We start from the raw sequence: 17,985 nt of genomic DNA, 5'->3' as shown, positions 1-17,985 counted from the left end.
TCGAGATGACAGGCATCTTATCCGCATGGCTGTAACGAATCATGCAGCCACGTCTCGATCCCTGAGTCAACAGATGGGGACGTTTGCAAGACAACAACCATCTGCACGAACAGTTCGACGACGTTTGCAGCAACATGGACGATCAGCTCGGAGACCGTGGCTGCGGTTACCCTTGACGCTGCATCACAGACAGGAGCGTCTGCGATGGTGTACTCAACAACGAACCTCGGTGCACGAATGGCAAAACGTCATTTTTTCGGATGAATGCAGGTTCTGTTCACAGCATCACGATAGTCGCATCCCTGTTTGGCGACATCGCGGTAAACGCACGTTGGAAGCGTGTATTCGTCATCGCCATACTGGCGTATCACCCAGCGTGATGGTATGGGTGCCATTCGTTACACGTCTCGGTCACCTCTTGTTCGCATTGACGTCACTCTGAACAGTGGACGTTACATTTCAGATGTGTTACGACCCGTGGCTCTACCATTCATTCGATCCCTGCGAAACCCTACATTTCAGCAAGATAATGAACGACCGCATGTTGCAGGTCTAGTACGGGCCTTTCTGGATACAGAAAATGTTCGATTGCTGCCCTGGCCAGCACATTCTCCAGATCTCTCACCAATTGAAAACGTCTGGTCAATGGTGGCCGAGTAACTGGCTCGTCACAATACGCCAGTCACTACTCTTGATGAACTGTGGTATCGTGTTGAAGCTGCATGTGCAGCTTTACCTGTACACGCCATCCAAGCTCTGTTTGACTCAATGCCCAGGCGTATCAAGGCCGTTATTACGGGCAGAGGTGGTTGTTCTGGGTGCTGATTTGCCAGGATCTATGTATCCAAATTGCGTGAAAATGTTATCACATGTCAGTTCTAGTATAATATATTTGTCCAATGAATACCCTTTTATCATCTGCATTTATTCTTGGTGTAGAAGTTTTAATGTCCAGTAGTGTATATATCCTATAAACAACCCTTGAAATTTTTAAAACGTGTTGTTCATTCAGACCAAATACTGATCCCTGATTAAAGGGAAGTGACGAAGAATGTGTCGCAAATAGTATTTTAAAGAACTTCCTTTGCAAAGAAGTTACAGTTGCCAAAATCCCTTCCGCAAATACAAAAGTCTGGCGTTCGCCTACACCACTTGGAATCCCGCAGTCTTTTCATTCTTTCTGAAACGTGCGTGTGCCAAAAGCATGGCACTGAAATATCCCTCAAAAAAGACAGTGGCCTATTTCTATACATTGCAAAGAAAAGCTCCGAGACTTTATTTTTCTCGTAACGAAATATTTAAAAGCTTCGTCCATGTTGGACCTGAACTATTGATGCTGAATTAACTAATCATACTGAAAACAATAATAGAACATTTTTCATTCAGTCGTAGATTTTGCAATTGTGAAAGACGAAGAACGAATAAATTCACTATAATTTTACGCATCTGACTGTGGAGTCGCATAATGTTTGTATTAATTATTTCTGCCTCAGGTCAGACAAATGGAATCATTACTGGTTTCGACATTACCAAATCATCGTTGGCATTGGTGTTACAGTGCTAGAATGCATGCCTGGAAAATGTAAAGTCGCGGGACTGAATCCTAATCAGGCCCCCGGATTTTTCCGTATGCCTTTACGCTAAGCCTTTATCTACACTCCTGGAAATGGAAAAAAGAACACATTGACACCGGTGTGTCAGACCCACCATACTTGCTCCGGACACTGCGAGAGGGCTGTACAAGCAATGATCACACGCACGGCACAGCGGACACACCAGGAACCGCGGTGTTGGCCGTCGAATGGCGCTAGCTGCGCAGCATTTGTGCACCGCCGCCGTCAGTGTCAGCCAGTTTGCCGTGGCATACGGAGCTCCATCGCAGTCTTTAACACTGGTAGCATGCCGCGACAGCGTGGACGTGAACCGTATGTGCAGTTGACGGACTTTGAGCGAGGGCGTATAGTGGGCATGCGGGAGGCCGGGTGGACGTACCGCCGAATTGCTCAACACGTGGGGCGTGAGGTCTCCACAGTACATCGATGTTGTCGCCAGTGGTCGGCGGAAGGTGCACGTGCCCGTCGACCTGGGACCGGACCGCAGCGATGCACGGATGCACGCCAAGACCGTAGGATCCTACGCAGTGCCGTAGGGGACCGCACCGCCACTTCCCAGCAAATTAGGGACACTGTTGCTCCTGGGGTATCGGCGAGGACCATTCGCAACCGTCTCCATGAAGCTGGGCTACGGTCCCGCACACCGTTAGGCCGTCTTCCACTCACGCCCCAACATCGTGCAGCCCGCCTCCAGTGGTGTCGCGACAGGCGTGAATGGAGGGACGAATGGAGACGTGTCGTCTTCAGCGATGAGAGTCGCTTCTGCCTTGGTGCCAATGATGGTCGTATGCGTGTTTGGCGCCGTGCAGGTGAGCGCCACAATCAAGACTGCATACGACCGAGGCACACAGGGCCAACACCCGGCTTCATGGTGTGGGGAGCGATCTCCTACACTGGCCGTACGCCACTGGTGATCGTCGAGGGGACACTGAATAGTGCACGGTACATCCAAACCGTCATCGAACCCATCGTTCTACCGTTCCTAGACCGGCAAGGGAACTTGCTGTTCCAACAGGACAATGCACGTCCGCATGTATCCCGTGCCACCCAACGTGCTCTAGAAGGTGTAAGTCAACTACCCTGGCCAGCAAGATCTCCGGATCTGTCCCCCATTGAGCATGTTTGGGACTGGATGAAGCGTCGTCTCACACGGTCTGCACGTCCAGCACGAACGCTGGTCCAACTGAGGCGCCAGGTGGAAATGGCATGGCAAGCCGTTCCACAAGACTACATCCAGCATCTCTACGATCGTCTCCATGGGAGAATAGCAGCCTGCATTGCTGCGAAAGGTGGATATACACTGTACTAGTGCCGACATTGTGCATGCTCTGTTGCCTGTGTCTATGTGCCTGTGGTTCTGTCAGTGTGATCATGTGATGTATCTGACCCCAGGAATGTGTCAATAAAGTTTCCCCTTCCTGGGACAATGAATTCACGGTGTTCTTATTTCAATTTCCAGGAGTGTATTAACGGTGTGAAAATATGCCAGAAACGAAATCCCACGTTATACTATAGGCCTCCTTTCGACGTTAGGAGTTCGGGGATAGGTTAAGGATGCGCAAGATGCTTAACTGGAGTCCAATAAAAAGAAGTTCCATTGTAAACAGGCAGCTGAACATCCCTCTTGAGGGACTCCCAACTAATCATGCCGTACGAATTTACTTTTTAGCAAGTCGTCATCAAATGTTATGAACACATTACATTGTAAGTTATCAAATGAACTGTTGACGTGCTACTATGTACCGTATTCAAATCATATTACGATAACTAGGAAATAAGTTTAAGCCTGCAATGATACCTTTTGTATGACTTGAGGCCAAAATATATAACTAACTTCTAACAACGTTACAGAAGCTGACCACGTGTTTGCCTAAAGCCGAATACTAAGCCTGCTTCCCCCCCCCCCCCAAATCCAATTCCAATACAGAAACTACGTCTTGATGACATTTACAGCGACTAACACCAACAGGCTCAGAAATATTCTGCTCACGAAACTGAACATGCGAAAGGAGAAATACGTAACAAAAAAGTCATAAAGTGTAGCTCATAACTTTATTTACGAAAAAGCGCATTTCTCTATATTTGAGTGCCATAATCTTTCAATAAATTTAACTTACATGTGTAAATACTTGATAAGCACCTTATTTGTAGAAAAAATAAAAACATAGAAGGAGGATACAACGTGATTTTATTCCATTCACTCTGGATTATATGGATTGTGAAATACAGTTATATGATTTATCCGCAACCTGTCACTTCTGCTTTGCCTCTCTGAAACACACTTAAGGGAGGTAGCGCAATGGCTAATATACTGGACGCACCATCGCGAGAAGCGTGCTCATTCACAATTAGGTTTCAGAAAATCAAGTGAATCTTTTCAAAAATACATTGTCCATATCCTGCCGTAACATTGTCCCGTTAAAGTCTGTGCTTCGTCGAAATAATATACTTTTTAGTCTACAGTCGCGATCTTTTTCTTTTCTTTTATTAATTTTTCTTACTGGCTACCAATTTCGGTATACAGTGCTATACACCCCCTGTTAGGCAATCTTCACGCACGCTTTCCAAAATGTGTGTCAAATATCTTTTGATTTGGCACTTCTACTTGGGAAGAGAGCGTGATGAATGCCTGCGCCTGAGGATGGTACTGTATACCGAAACTAATAGCCGCCAGGGGGGAAAAGTGGCTATAGGCTAAAACGTGTATCATTTCTGAAGTGTATTGGTCGCTGTTTGTCTAATTATCTTTTTGTCGATGGGACATTAAACACAAGCGTTCCATTCAAAAAACACAACTTCAAATTGTTAGAACTTTGGTTCTTACAAACGTTTTCCTGACAAGTATTTAACAAAAACGAAACAAGTGATCGGTTGCGGTTATAGTAATTTTTTTGTCGAGTGACTAGGGCCTCCCGCCGGGTAGACCGTTCGCCGGGTGCAAGCCTTTCGATTTGACGCCACTTCGGCGACTTGCGCGGGCGGATGAAATGGTGATGATTAGGACAACACAACACCCAATCCCTGAGCGGAGAAAATCTCCGACCCAGCCGGGAATCGAACCCAGGCCCTTAGGATTGACATTCTGTCACGCTGACCACGCAACTACCGGGGGCGGACGGCTATTGTAATAGTGACTAAGACACATGTTTTTCACAACAAATGCAAGCCGAGTAAAAACAGGTTGGGCCCGACTCTAGGTACACCAAAATAAATCGCTCATTCGACAGGACTGTAACATCTCCACATCGGTGCTGAAGGACGCAATTCTGAAATTACAGTTGGCCATACCGCCTATAGAACTGAAAAGAGAGCACTGCCTGTGGTGCCAGAAGCGTGTCTGCACACTGCGTCGCCACTGTTTTAACACAGCCTGTGGAAGCTCCCTGTTACGTCACTGGGTAGAGAGAGTGGGGAGTCGCCTGCACGCTCTGCAGTTTACAGACTGACTTTACAAGATTACCGCTGAAAACTCGTTACAACACTACAACGTTGGATCGTTGTTGCATAAAAGGCGAAGTGAAGGCTCAGGCAGCAAAATTCCGCTGGCAGACAGTGTGAGTAAAGGCTGGTCTACACATCACGTTTGTCGCCAGTGTTGCATGATCATGCCAGACTTATCAAATAAAACGTTACGCATGCACAGGAATCTGACAATCTTGCACGAACGGAATGAAGTTTGACAAAGTCGGAAAACGGAAAAAAACTGTTGTGCTGGAGCTATATGTACATGCAAGACTGCCGAAAAATCTGTGCATCCGTCTTATCACTCAAACTTCATTCTGTTCACAGTCTATTCTCGGTGACGTTAGAGGTTCCAACTGTCATTTCAGTACGTGTAGTGGAGACAGAAAAGGATAGAACTGCGACACTGGAATCACGAAATTATCACAAAGTTCAGAGACCTCTACCAATGTTTTCCTTTGCCTCTAGCAAGTAAACTCTAAGGATTACGGCAATAAAGACAAGAAAAACCACGCATACGCCACTTTGGTTAATAAGTAAAAGAACGTGGATCGTGAAACAACAAACGAGTTGCTCACAAAAAGGTCAACTCATTTCGAATAATTTACAGAAAGAGGTTGCGAAAATAAAAGCGTCCATAGCATCTGGAGTCGGAAAGGAAAAAATTTATAAATTTTATTTTTGGTACTTTGATTTACTTGCGTTCTTGATTGTCGAAGATGATGGGCAGGCACAGAAGTTCAGGAGTTAAGCAATAAAAATCACCTTTAATTTTCGTGGCCAACAACCATTATTTATTATGCTCCTCATGCCAAACAGCTAATTCAAGAATCCCTGTTGTTCCTGCTATCAATAAAAACTTCAGCGCTGCGGTTAGTTCCTCGTGAGAGTTGGTAGCCGCCTCCGTGACACTATCTTTTTCATTTTCTGCGTTACAAACATTAATAGTTTACAGCATGTTTCTACGTCCATGCTTAAGTAATTGCTCCAATCCTTTGGTTCCCGCTATAGCTCTCGTACAAAATTCACATGGGAGAATGCTATATCTTCAATAACCAATCCCGGAACCATCGTGAACGATGTGTAGAGTTTGTCTTCTCCTGCAGTTTAAGAGCATATAGCGCAACCGTCGTTACTGACAGTCCTTTCTCCATGACTACTTCGGAACGACTGAGTTTTTGAGTTGTGTAGCTGCGCCATTTCTCTCAATCTTGTCGTCAGTATTGCGTGATCATAGAAGACGGATTAAACTTGCAGTGAGTTAGTGCAGTTCCAAACACGTAGGACTCCAGTAACTTTGGTGTCCTGCACAGCAAAAACGAAACCAAGTAAAAACTTACTTATGTTGCCAACAATGCAGCAAGATAAAGACACTGTTGGAGGAGAGAAGAATAAAACCGAGATAAATGCATATTATAGTTCCACTAAAGGTGGAATTGATACCATTGATCAAATGGCGCGTTGTACACCTGCAAGAGGGGAACAAAGAGATGGCCTCTATCTATATTTTACTCTCTCATTGACATTTGTGCTATCAATGCAACCACCATATTCATTCTGCAACATCCAAGATGGAAAGAAAAGAAACACAACAAACGGAAACTTTATCTTCTGCAAGCTGGGATGGAACTAGTGAAATTGCAGGTAGAAGAAAGAGGTGCCAATGCAAGAGGGTTATCTAACCAAATTGTTCAATCAATGGAGACTATTCTACAAAAGAAAATCAAAGAAGGGACAACAGAAGCACGTCAGCCTCCTGCAAGGAAAGGTCGGTGCCATATTTGTGTAAGAAAAGCTAAAACAAAGAAGCAGAAGTACAACAATCTAAGTAAACCAAAACAGTATTGTGGACAGTGTCGTAAACATGCGTGTAACACACATTCAGAAAAAATTGTGAAGTGTGTCTCTTGCCTTAACGTTGAGGACTCAGAGCAATCTATTGTATATGAACACATCTGTATTTTGTACTGTAATGTGTCAATTTTTTACTCACTCAATTCAATATTTATAACAATTAACAACATTGATAAACCGATGCCTCAGTTAAAATACATAAACAATTTTGAAAGTTGTAATTTTTCGTCAGTAAAACTTATTTAATACCTGTGGGCTCGCCGAACCCCCCCCCCCCCCCCTTAGGCATCCAAGTTAGAAAAAAAAGGCTTGGGCATCCTAGGGTTAAGACAAGTATTTTGCAGCGTCCAGCCTGTTGCTCGGTGGGCGCAGACGTGAACAAAGCGGGCCGACGGCGGCGTGCGCGCACGCCCGCCTATCGTGCCGCACGAGCGCCGCCGCCGCCGCCGACTTGCTCCGTCTCTTCCGAAACGGCCGGCCCGCCCACGAGCCCAGCCGTCGTCAAACTTGCGAGCAGTTTCAAGAGAGCACCTCGCCAAGTCTCACTCGGGCGGGCGACAGTTGCCGAACAACTTTAGCCAATCGTTATGGGACATTATCTCCAGCGGGCGTCCTAGCTTCCAGGTTGTCCCACTTTAACTTTCTTTCTCTCAACATTTTCGGCTGATCCTCTGCTGCGGCAGACATACCGACTTTGGTGATACGTTCTGCTGTCGGCATCGGGAAGCAGAAAAACCCATAATGCTTACTGGTTCCTTGGGGGTCGAAACAGCTAACTGGTACATGCAAGTTTTACGTGATGAAGACTTTCTCACTTTCACTTTCGGTCAAAAGATGGAACACTCCAGGAATTGTGACTATTCTACCAGAAAATGCACTAAAAGAAATAACACTTGCAAGAAACAGAAATTCACATACGTACCAACTAGATGTTACGAAAGATGTCTAGTAAAATTAACTCACTACTATAAAAATGTGAGATTCCCTTCTAAACACTACTCAATCTTAGTTCACAAACTGAACCCAGTAAAACGAAATTGCCAATTTACTCGAACCCAAGCATATACAAAATTCAATGAAAACACTACAATAAATTCTACATACGTCAGACGGGTAGAAACTTCAGTATTAGACACCGCTAACACAATAGATACAGGGGCTTAAAATCCTAAAACACAGCACATAATTTAGAACAAGATCCAATTTCTACGTTAGAACCCAAAGGAGTACTTACGAACATTTTCAAAGAGATGGAAATGCATTTACATAGAAACAGTTACCCACTACAGATTCTAAATGAACAGATCGACCTAAGGGCAAAAAATACACCCAAAACTTCATTGAAATCATCAATCAAGAAAACAGACAGACACACAAAATATGATAAAACAACCACAGATTACATAAGACCACTAACGATACCACTAGCGAAGATAACCGAAATTACAGCACGATAAACTGATTTCAGCCATAGAATATCGCTCGAACATCTCAAATAAGCAGTCAAGTAATTGTTGCTTTAAACAAAAGGAACACAATCTGAAAATAATATCAGATAACAAGTCATACCTAGTATAACAAACTGTTATTACTTCAAGAACACTTATGGGATGTAATCAAAACAGACGACAGAACCACGATAGCGCATGGCTGTCAAACCCTTGTCACGTATATGTAACAAATTTTATAATAACGTTTTGCAATTTATATTTACCTATAATGCTAGAAATATTGTACCAAAATTATGTAAAGTTAACTAACAAGAACCCTGACGATGGTTATTTGCCAAAATAGGCTGAACAGACCAATCAAATTGTTCAAATGGCTCTGAGCACTATGGGACTTATCTTCTGAGGTCATCAGTCCCCTAGAACTTAGAACTAGTTAAACCTAACTAACCTAAGGACATCACACACATCCATGCCCGAGGCAGGATTCGAACCTGCGACATAGCGGTCGCGTGGTTCCAGACTGAAGCGCCTAGAACAGCTCGTCCACCCCGGCCGGCGAACAGACCAATCCTGGCATAAAACTCCGTCCACACAAATCGCGCTGAATGGTTGGAGGAGGATGGGGTTCTAATTGACAGAACTTTGTTGCTTGTCGCTTGGTCTTTTCATGTCGGCAGCGTTCTCCTTGTAACAAGTGGCAGCGGTGGATGTTGTGTTCTTTCACAGTACGCGGTCCACAGCACGTTCTTCCAATGCCTCTATGTTTTACCAGTCGTCTTCGTTTTGTGTTTTACCTGGCCTTTAAAGAGGTTCTATATGAGGTCTAATTGCCAGAGTTCACCATAGAGCATACGGCGGGAAGCCTTGCATCACTCGTGCGATGAACATGACCTAACCGTCTCAGCTGATGAAAGATGATGGTTGTCTCAATGCTGTTTAGGTGCGCTTCCTGCAGAGCCGCAGTGTCTGTCCTCCCACATAATGTTCAAGCTGTATCTCTTTTCTGTTGGTGGAAGCACTTAAATCTGTTATCACGGCGATAGTGTGTCCAAGTTTCACAGCCATACACAAACGTGGAAACGACAACAGGACTGTAAAGTGCGAGGAAAGATCAAAAATTTATTTTAAGATTCACACAGATAAATTCAGTTTTCATTTTCTTTTTCTTCCAAATAGTCATAACCTGTACACCGCCGGTTCTTTAAAGAATCGAACTCCCATGGATACAACTGCTCCAGACCTCTGATTACTTTACAAATGAGTTTATGTGTTAAATATCTTACGTCGAGCATGTAAGCGAGAAAAAGGTTAGCAAAGGTTTGAAATTATGTTCAAAGTTTGTTGGAAGTCGCTAAGTCCCATAATCATGAAACAATCGATAAATATAGTTTGGATAATTTTGCGCTCCATTTTAAGCAAATGATAGACGCATATCAATGTTTATGACGTCATAAATACTGAACTATTTGTCATACAATGCCGGAATTTGTAGGTACATTCAGTGGTATATATGGACACTGTTTGCAAAATATGTTGCTATCAGAGACAGCAGTACAGAAGTAATAATTAACAAGTCTGGCCTGATCCCGGAGTTTGCTGCATTAACGGCGACAATGCAGTAAGGGACGGACGTATTTCCTTTCAGTGGGGCATATCAGAAAGAAAGCGTTTCAAAAAGATTTGAAAGTATGTGTAAAGTTTGCTGCTAGTCAATACCTAACTCATTCACAAATACTGGATGAATATAGTCTAGGTAACTTGCGCCTCGTGAGTTGCAATGCCTCAAGATGTGTACACATTTCCATCTGTAGTACTTGTTATATTATGTTAAAACTTTAAAATAAGATTGTACATCTTAATGAGTAAATTATGACAACAGTTAAAATTTTTAAGTTCGGTAAATAATTAAAAGAAATAGGCTACTGAAAATCAGATTTTGGTTGCCCCTGGAAGCCGTCAGATAGGTAGACTGCAACATAATCCAGAACCTGTGCCCCAGTTTGGTCGTTTCGAAATACAGGTGTTACCAACCCTCTCCTGGTAGGTACACGAAGAGGTAATAGATACTGACTGCGAAATGAGGGCTATAAAAGTACAGCTCGACAACACGTGACAATCTTCCCTAAGTATTACGTTTGACTGATATTTTAAAGCTTCGCTGAATTTGAATGAAGGCAGCACAGGGAGTGTTTTAAATAAAGACATGTATGTTCCATCGCTTCACAGTACTGTGAGAAAAAAATTCTTCTCCAATCATCCGGCATTGACCAAATCGTAAGTCTGCATATGTCTTACAATATGTTTTACAATGCATACGTCATACAATAATACAAAACTTGTGAGCTTCTATCAACATCTTTTGATATCGCCTTGTACACAGTTCCAGACAGTTAGGTTCCTCGGTAATAATTCAGTGTAAGACTGTACGAACACCAATCTTACAAAAGATATTCAAGCATGACATTCACAAGAAGTATTTCTGTCTCATTGTTGGTGAATGACGCAACCAGCCACAAATTTTTGGCTGGTTGCGTCATTTCACCAACTATCTTTAAGTTGTCCGCAGCTCGTGGTCTTGCGGTAGGCTTCTCGCTTCCAGCGCAGGGGTCCCGGGTTCGATTCCCAGCGGGGTCAGGGACTTTTCCTGCCTCGAGATGACTGGGTGTTGTGTCGTCTTCATCATCATCATTCATCCCCATTACAGTCGGAGGAAGGCAATGGCAAACCACTTCCACTAAGACCTTGCCTAGTACAGCGGTGCGGGTCTCCCGCATCGTCCCCAACGCTCCTCGGAGTATGGGACGTCATGGTCACCGTCATCGTCATTATCTTTAACTTCTGCGAAATTCACAAGATTTAACATTGATGAAATAACATCTGCTGATTTCGGCGAACATTTCGAATCGTCGTCTGCTTGCACATTTTCAGCGGTTTCCTGCACTTAGCACTTTTTTGGGGGCTGATTTCGCGTTGGCTTCCAGCGCTACATGTTTCTTGGCGTATGCCATTCGATTCGCTGAAACGCTAAACCCAAATTTATTTAGTCGAATTATAGTTGGTGTTTTTCTGCTCAAGGTGGTGTGCAGTTGTCTTCGTCCAAGCTGTAAACCAACTCACCCGTCCTTTTTAGAGGGTCTACGTGATAATGAGGGAGTCAACAACGGCCCAAGACACAATGGATGTTAAAAAAAAAATTGTACGTGCTAAAACACACATCAGCTTTACATCCTCGAGCATCCCACGAATCGCGGCTTAGTGATGCAAGGTTTCTTAAAACAGTGCTATACGTACTTGCTTGATTATGCCGCAAGGAAAAATACTGCTGTTACATAGAATAGGTGGAGAGCGTCTGACGTGGCCTTAAGTAAATGACTAATCACGTCTCGCGGTTAGCGTGGATGTAGGATAACCACGGAAAGATGAGTGGCATCATCTGGTCTAATATAACCACGAAATCCTTCGCAACAGATTTGTTGTATTAACTGTTGCGCTTGTGGAGACTGGACTGTTTTCCTGGCTGCAGTACCGAGACTCCGAAGATAACTGCGGTGTTCTCTTTCGGAATGAGTGAATAATCACAGTGCTAAATATGTGGTTAATCAATAAAAACAGCAGGCTTCTCAGTGATACAATTCGGTGGTCACGAAACGCAGTTAGAACTCAATACTACTGAGTATTTCGCAATGTTCTAAGAGTATTTAAAAATCCCCTTTCAGTTGGTTCTTTGTCATGAGTGGATAATACAGCTCCCCATCATACCATCATGCCGCGAGTGAAGAAAGACACCGATTCTGTTGTGGGTAACTAAATATATTCTTCTTGACCCCGAACACAGTCACAGAGCACCTGCTCAAATATGGTTTTTCGCTATTTTTCATAAACGTATAACTGAATTTGATGATGTCGAAGAGTTTGTCAGTGGTTAAGATGCGCAGTATTCATCGACGTACGTGTGATCTAAGTAACAGAGTTGGTGTTTTCAATGAGACGCTCCGCCTGTTCCCGAAGTGAATGAGAGACTGCAGAGGTTCGGCATGGCCCGCTGCCTGCCGCCGGAAGTGACGCAACCCTGCATGCACGCAGGTACCTGTTGCCTCCCGGCAGCCGGGCGCTTACCTGCTGCGGTCCATTCATCCGCGTGGCAGTGTCGTCTGCCTGGCCTGTTTGTTCTTAGAACACGAGTCTTAACCGACTGTACCACAGTGAAAATTAGTTTCTCTTTTCTCGCTACTTTACATTTTGAGTTGTGTTACAACAAGTGATCTTATCGACTTATGAACGGAATCTAGCAGGAACATCAAAAAATGGTTCAAATGGCTCTGAGCACTATGGTACTTACCATCTGAGGTCATCAGTCCCCTAGAACTTAGAACTAGTTAAACCTAACTAACCTAAGGACATCACACACATCCATGCCCGAGGCAGGATTCGAACCTGCGATCGTAGCGATCGCGCGGTTCCACACTGAAGCACCTAGAACCGCTCGGCCACAGGAACATCAGCTGCATTTTTTCTTGACCATACAGAAAATAAGCTTTTCAAAGAGCAAACAATGCTAGCTGACAAGATAATGGATTATAGATGTTACGTAAAATGACACGATTATTTTGATCAAGTGAATAAATAAGAAGCATTAAACACTTCATCAGAAAGTCAGTGACCTTCATAAAACATAAAAACATACAATTCGCCACTGAATATGAAAAAGAGATGAGCACGAACATTTTACTTGTCACTTAAAAAAAAAAAAAAAAAAAAACGGAACTCATACATCTTATATTTTTCGAAAAGAAGCGCATCGGATGGGATGATGCACAATACCTCATGTCATCCCACGACATAAAAAAAGCGTTTTTTCATTCCATGTTCGACAGAATAATCCACTAACCACAGTCTTGTAAGAACAGTGAAACAGAGCTCAAATGTTGAGACACATAGCCATAGTAATTGGATACAGTACTGAATTAGTTAATAAAATCTTCAGAGTACAACCTGACTAAAAGAAGCGATCGGTTGGTAGCACACATTCTGAGGCATCAAGGGATCACCAGTTTAGTACTGGAGGGAAGCGCATGGATAAAAATCGTGAGGGAGACCAAGAGAAGAACACAGTAAGCAGATTCAGTAGGATGCAGGTTGCAGTAATTACGCCGAGATGAAGAGGCTTTCACAGGATAGAGCAGCATGGGGGGGATGTTTCCAGAATGAGATTTTTACTCTGCAGCGGAGTGTGCGCTGATATGAAACTTCATGGCAGATTAAAACTGAGTGCCGGACCGAGACTCGAACTCGGGACCTTTGCCTTTCGCGGGCAAGTGCTCTACCAACTGATCTACCCAAGCACGACTCACCCCCCGTCCTCACAGCTTTACTTCTGCCAGTATCTCGTCTCCTACCTTCCAAACTTTACAGAAGCTCTCCTGCGAAACTTGCAGAATTAGCACTCCTGAAAGAATGAATATTGCGGAGACATGGGTTAGCCACAGCCTGTGGGATGTTTCCAGAAAGAGATTTTCACTCTGCAGCGGAGTGTGCGCTGAGATGAAACTTCCTGGCAGATTAAAACTGTGCGCCGGTTCAAATGGTTCAAATGGCTCTGAGCACTATGGCACTTAACTGCTGAGGTCATCAGTCCCCTAGAACTTAGAACTACTTAAACCCAACTAACCTAAGGACATCACACACATCCATGCCCGAGGCAGGATTCGAACCTGCGACCGTAGCGGCCGCGCGGTTCCAGACTGTAGCCCCTAGAACCGCTCGGCCACAAGGGGCGGGTGAGTGCCGGATTAAGCCTCGAACTCGGGACGTTTGCCTTTCGCGGGCAAGTGCTCACCCACTGAGCTACCCAAGCACGACTCACGCCCCGTCCTCACAGCTTGTCCGCGAAAGGCAAAGGTCCCGAGTTCGAGTCTCGGTCCGGCACACAGTTTTAATCTGCCAGGAAGTTTCATGAGGGGATGCATTTTACCAGTCTTTGGAGTGAAGACCACAACAACAACGACACCTACTACACAGAAAAATTTGTATTTATTGTTAGTATTTTACTACAATTTTCAAACATCCTTTTTGCATAATAATTGTACTGTACCCATAACGTCGTACAATTAAAACTAAATTCTACCGCAGCTTCTTCACGTGTTACAACATGTCATTTCTAAAGCGCAAAAGAAATCGTAGGTACCGGTAGCTGCAAAGACTACCGTCACTATAGCTACAGAAAAGGAGAACACAGTGACGGCCGGTCAAGCGTTCCCTGGGCTAAGTCGTGCGGTGGAAGTGGTGGGCCTGCAGGCTTGGGGCAGGTAGACATCCGGCCGTGCAGACAATGCGCCCCACTCCAGGCTGTGCACGTGTGGCTGACAGCGAGCGGCGCACCAAAGCCGCGACCTTGGCGGAGGGCGTGCATTCCAGTCAGCCCGCGGCCGCCGTGCCTCCGGCTTCTCAACTGTGACGCGCCGCTCACCCTTCCGCTTCCTCGGTTCAAACCATTATAATCACGGCGCCAACATCACGTCGATGTCACGGGAGAGGGATCACAGGCTCCTCTACGTGGGGCAGAAAAACTGTCCTAGTCCTGTCGATGAATCGCAATGAGCGCTTCAAGTGATTTACTGGCGTTACGACAAACATTTATACTCTGCAGCAGAGTGTGCGCTGATTTTGGACTTCTTGGCAGATTAAAACTGCGTGCGGGACCGGGATTCGAAAATGGAACCTTTGCTTTTAGCGAGCGAATGTTCTATCGACCGAGTCCGCTCGAACAGCTTCATTGCAACGCTTCCTCCCACTTACCAAACTTCACAAATTACGAATTCGAATCCCGATCTGGCCCTCTGATATGTGCCAAGACGTATCTAAATCAGAATGTCGGACAGGTATACACTCAGTCGCAAAAGTATTCGGACAGCACGTAGCGACGCATAATTTTGCAGTTTGCCGCATGGAGAAATACAGAAATAGCACTTAGTAATGTATTTAGGACTCTGGGTACGATGTCGCAACGTGAAACACGCGTCAAATACGAAGAACTGTTGTTGGACATGTGTCTGTTACGTAATATTTCCTGAAAACACTTCGAGGCACACAGAGGGTGAAGCGACTGCAGTGTGTCCGACATTTCCGCGAGACGATAGCGATGATTAGTAAACACGTATCGCGAGCCTGTGCAGGTCGACGATTGGACGCAGAGGGAAGTGTTCTACGTTCGAGCAAAGGCAACTTGTCGTTTATCATCACGCGAAGGGGAAAATCTGCAGGGAAATTGCCGCAATAGTGAACATGAAGAAAAGTACAGTTCACGACATTATTAAAAGGTTCGAGAAAGAAGACCGATTGGAATTCCGTTGCAGTACAAGGACGGCCACGGGCATTTTCACGGAGAGATGAACGTGTGATTGTGCGAAAGGTACAACAGAATCCGAAAATATCTGCCACACGAATTGCAAATGAGGTGGAGGGAGACCTTGGTATGAAAGTTCATCCCGAAACAGTGCGGAGAGTACTACGACGATAGCAGGACCATGGTCGAGTGGCACGGCGAAAGCCATTCATAAATGCAGTGAACCAGAAGAAACGTATGCAGTTTTATTATGTAAGTTAACGATAAAAAAAATCATTCGCATTTCCACGTGATAAGAGCAATGTAACTGAAAAGGGCTTTTTCTTTGTTGTTACAAAGTGGTAGGAGCACCACAATGAATCGAAGAATGGGAAAGACATAGTGTGTGGCTTTCCTTATTGAAAAGGCAAGACACAAAAGATCAGAGAAATTTCAAAACGCTATACAGCAAACCACCACCCTCTCGGCCATCCATAACAAAAGGGCACAGGAAATGAATGGAAAGAGGGAGTGTGGGTTTGAAGCACCATACAGGCAGGCCAACCCGAGAAGTGACGAAGATATGGACAGAATTCGACGGGCAAAAGCGAATCAAAGACATCAGCTGCCAGTGGGCATTGACTTATATCAATGGGGTAAGTTTAAAATTTGTGTTGTACTGGGATTCAAACAAGGCTCTCCTTCTTACTAGGCAGATGAGCTGACCACTACGCCATTCGGACACAATGGACACAACAACTGCACAGAGTAGCCTAGCGCGCCTCCATCAGACCCAAATTCTCAGCTTATACCACTCACTACTGATGTAGTGCTCCTACTCATTAGCACAATTACTTGTGGCATCTAAAAAAAATGGTTCAAATGGCTCTGAGCACTATGGAACTTAACATCTGAGGTCAACAGTCCCCTAGAACTTAGAACAACTTAAACCTAACTAACCTAAGGACATCACACACATCCATGCCCGAGGCAGGATTCGAACCTGCGACCGTAGCGGTCGCGCGGTTCCAGACTGAAGCGCCTGGAACCGCTGGGCCACTGCGGCCGGCGTGGCATCTCGTCAGATCCCGTGAGAGTTCGAGCTATGTGTGCATCTACAATGAAGGGGTCATTTGCCGTCATCGCCTGAATTATATATGTGGTGTCTGTTCTTTCCGACATGACATGACCACACATATAACTCAGGCGGTGATTGCCAATTATCCCTTCAGTGCAGATGCCAAGCTCGAACTCACATGTGAATTGGCGATCTGCCGCAAGTAATTGGGCTATGAGCAGGGGCACTAAATCAGTAGTGTGTGGTATAAGTTGAAAATTGGGGTCTGACTGGAGGCTTGCTAGGGTTGTGAGTGACCACTGCGTCCAGATGACGTAGTGGTCAGCGCATCTGCCTAGTAATAAGGAGAGCCGTGTTCGAATCCCAGTATGGCACAAATTTACAAGTTACCCCACTGATGTAAGCCAGTGCCCACTGGCAGCTAATGTCTTCAATTTCCGTATGTCTTGATTCACAGTGGCTGCAGGATCAAAATGGTGTCCACATATAGAATTCGACAGGTTTTCCAGTGTTCACCACAGAAGTCTGTTCGTAAGGCATCAAAAGACTTTCGAATCCCTCGAACTACAGTGCACCGGAATGCCGGGATGGTTCCTATCAAAGGGCACGGCCGACTTCCTTTCCCGTCCTTCCCTAATCCGATGAGACCGATGACCTTGCTGTATGGTCTCCTTCCCCAAAACAACCAACCTACAGTGCACCGGGTACTCGGAAAGTGTTTCCATCGACTAGATACTGTATGTGCCACAAGGAGAGCGCATACAGAACGTGGGAGTTCGAGCATCTCCGTAATGCTCTAGCGCTTACCAACAATATGGACAACTTGAGGAAACGCGCGGCTCTTGCATATGCTCGGTCTCTTCTCCTAATCCAATCTGATAAGGCTCTTAGACAGACGAGCAATATTCAAGAATAGGTCGAATACGTGTTTTGTATGGCACTTATTTTGTACATAAATTACATTTCCTTAAGTTTCTACCACTGAGTATCAGCCTGGATACTTCCTCTAGGGACTGGACGCTCGTCAGTCGGAATTCACTCCCGATTCACAATAGAAAAGCCGAATCGAATAGCCACTATGCCATTCGGACAAACAGAAAGCACCATGTAAAACATAACTGACAAATAAAGATGCATTTCACGATTATTGGGTCGTATAGTGAATCTCTGCTCCAGCCACAGCTTATGGCCAAACGAAACAACAGC

At 44.8% G+C, this 17,985-nt stretch overlaps 1 protein-coding gene across 1 annotated transcript in view; it reads right to left on the bottom strand.

The window, feature by feature from the left end:
* Positions 1–17,985, bottom strand: part of LOC124716352 (protein sidekick) — a 416,456-nt gene that overhangs the window by 368,653 nt on the left and 29,818 nt on the right. The window lies entirely within an intron of this gene.

Source organism: Schistocerca piceifrons, chromosome 1 (genome assembly GCF_021461385.2).
Source record: "Schistocerca piceifrons isolate TAMUIC-IGC-003096 chromosome 1, iqSchPice1.1, whole genome shotgun sequence".
Taxonomy (NCBI): domain Eukaryota; kingdom Metazoa; phylum Arthropoda; class Insecta; order Orthoptera; family Acrididae; genus Schistocerca; species Schistocerca piceifrons.
The sequence above is the reverse complement of the archived record's forward strand: the minus strand, read 5'-3'. Positions and strand labels throughout refer to the sequence as shown.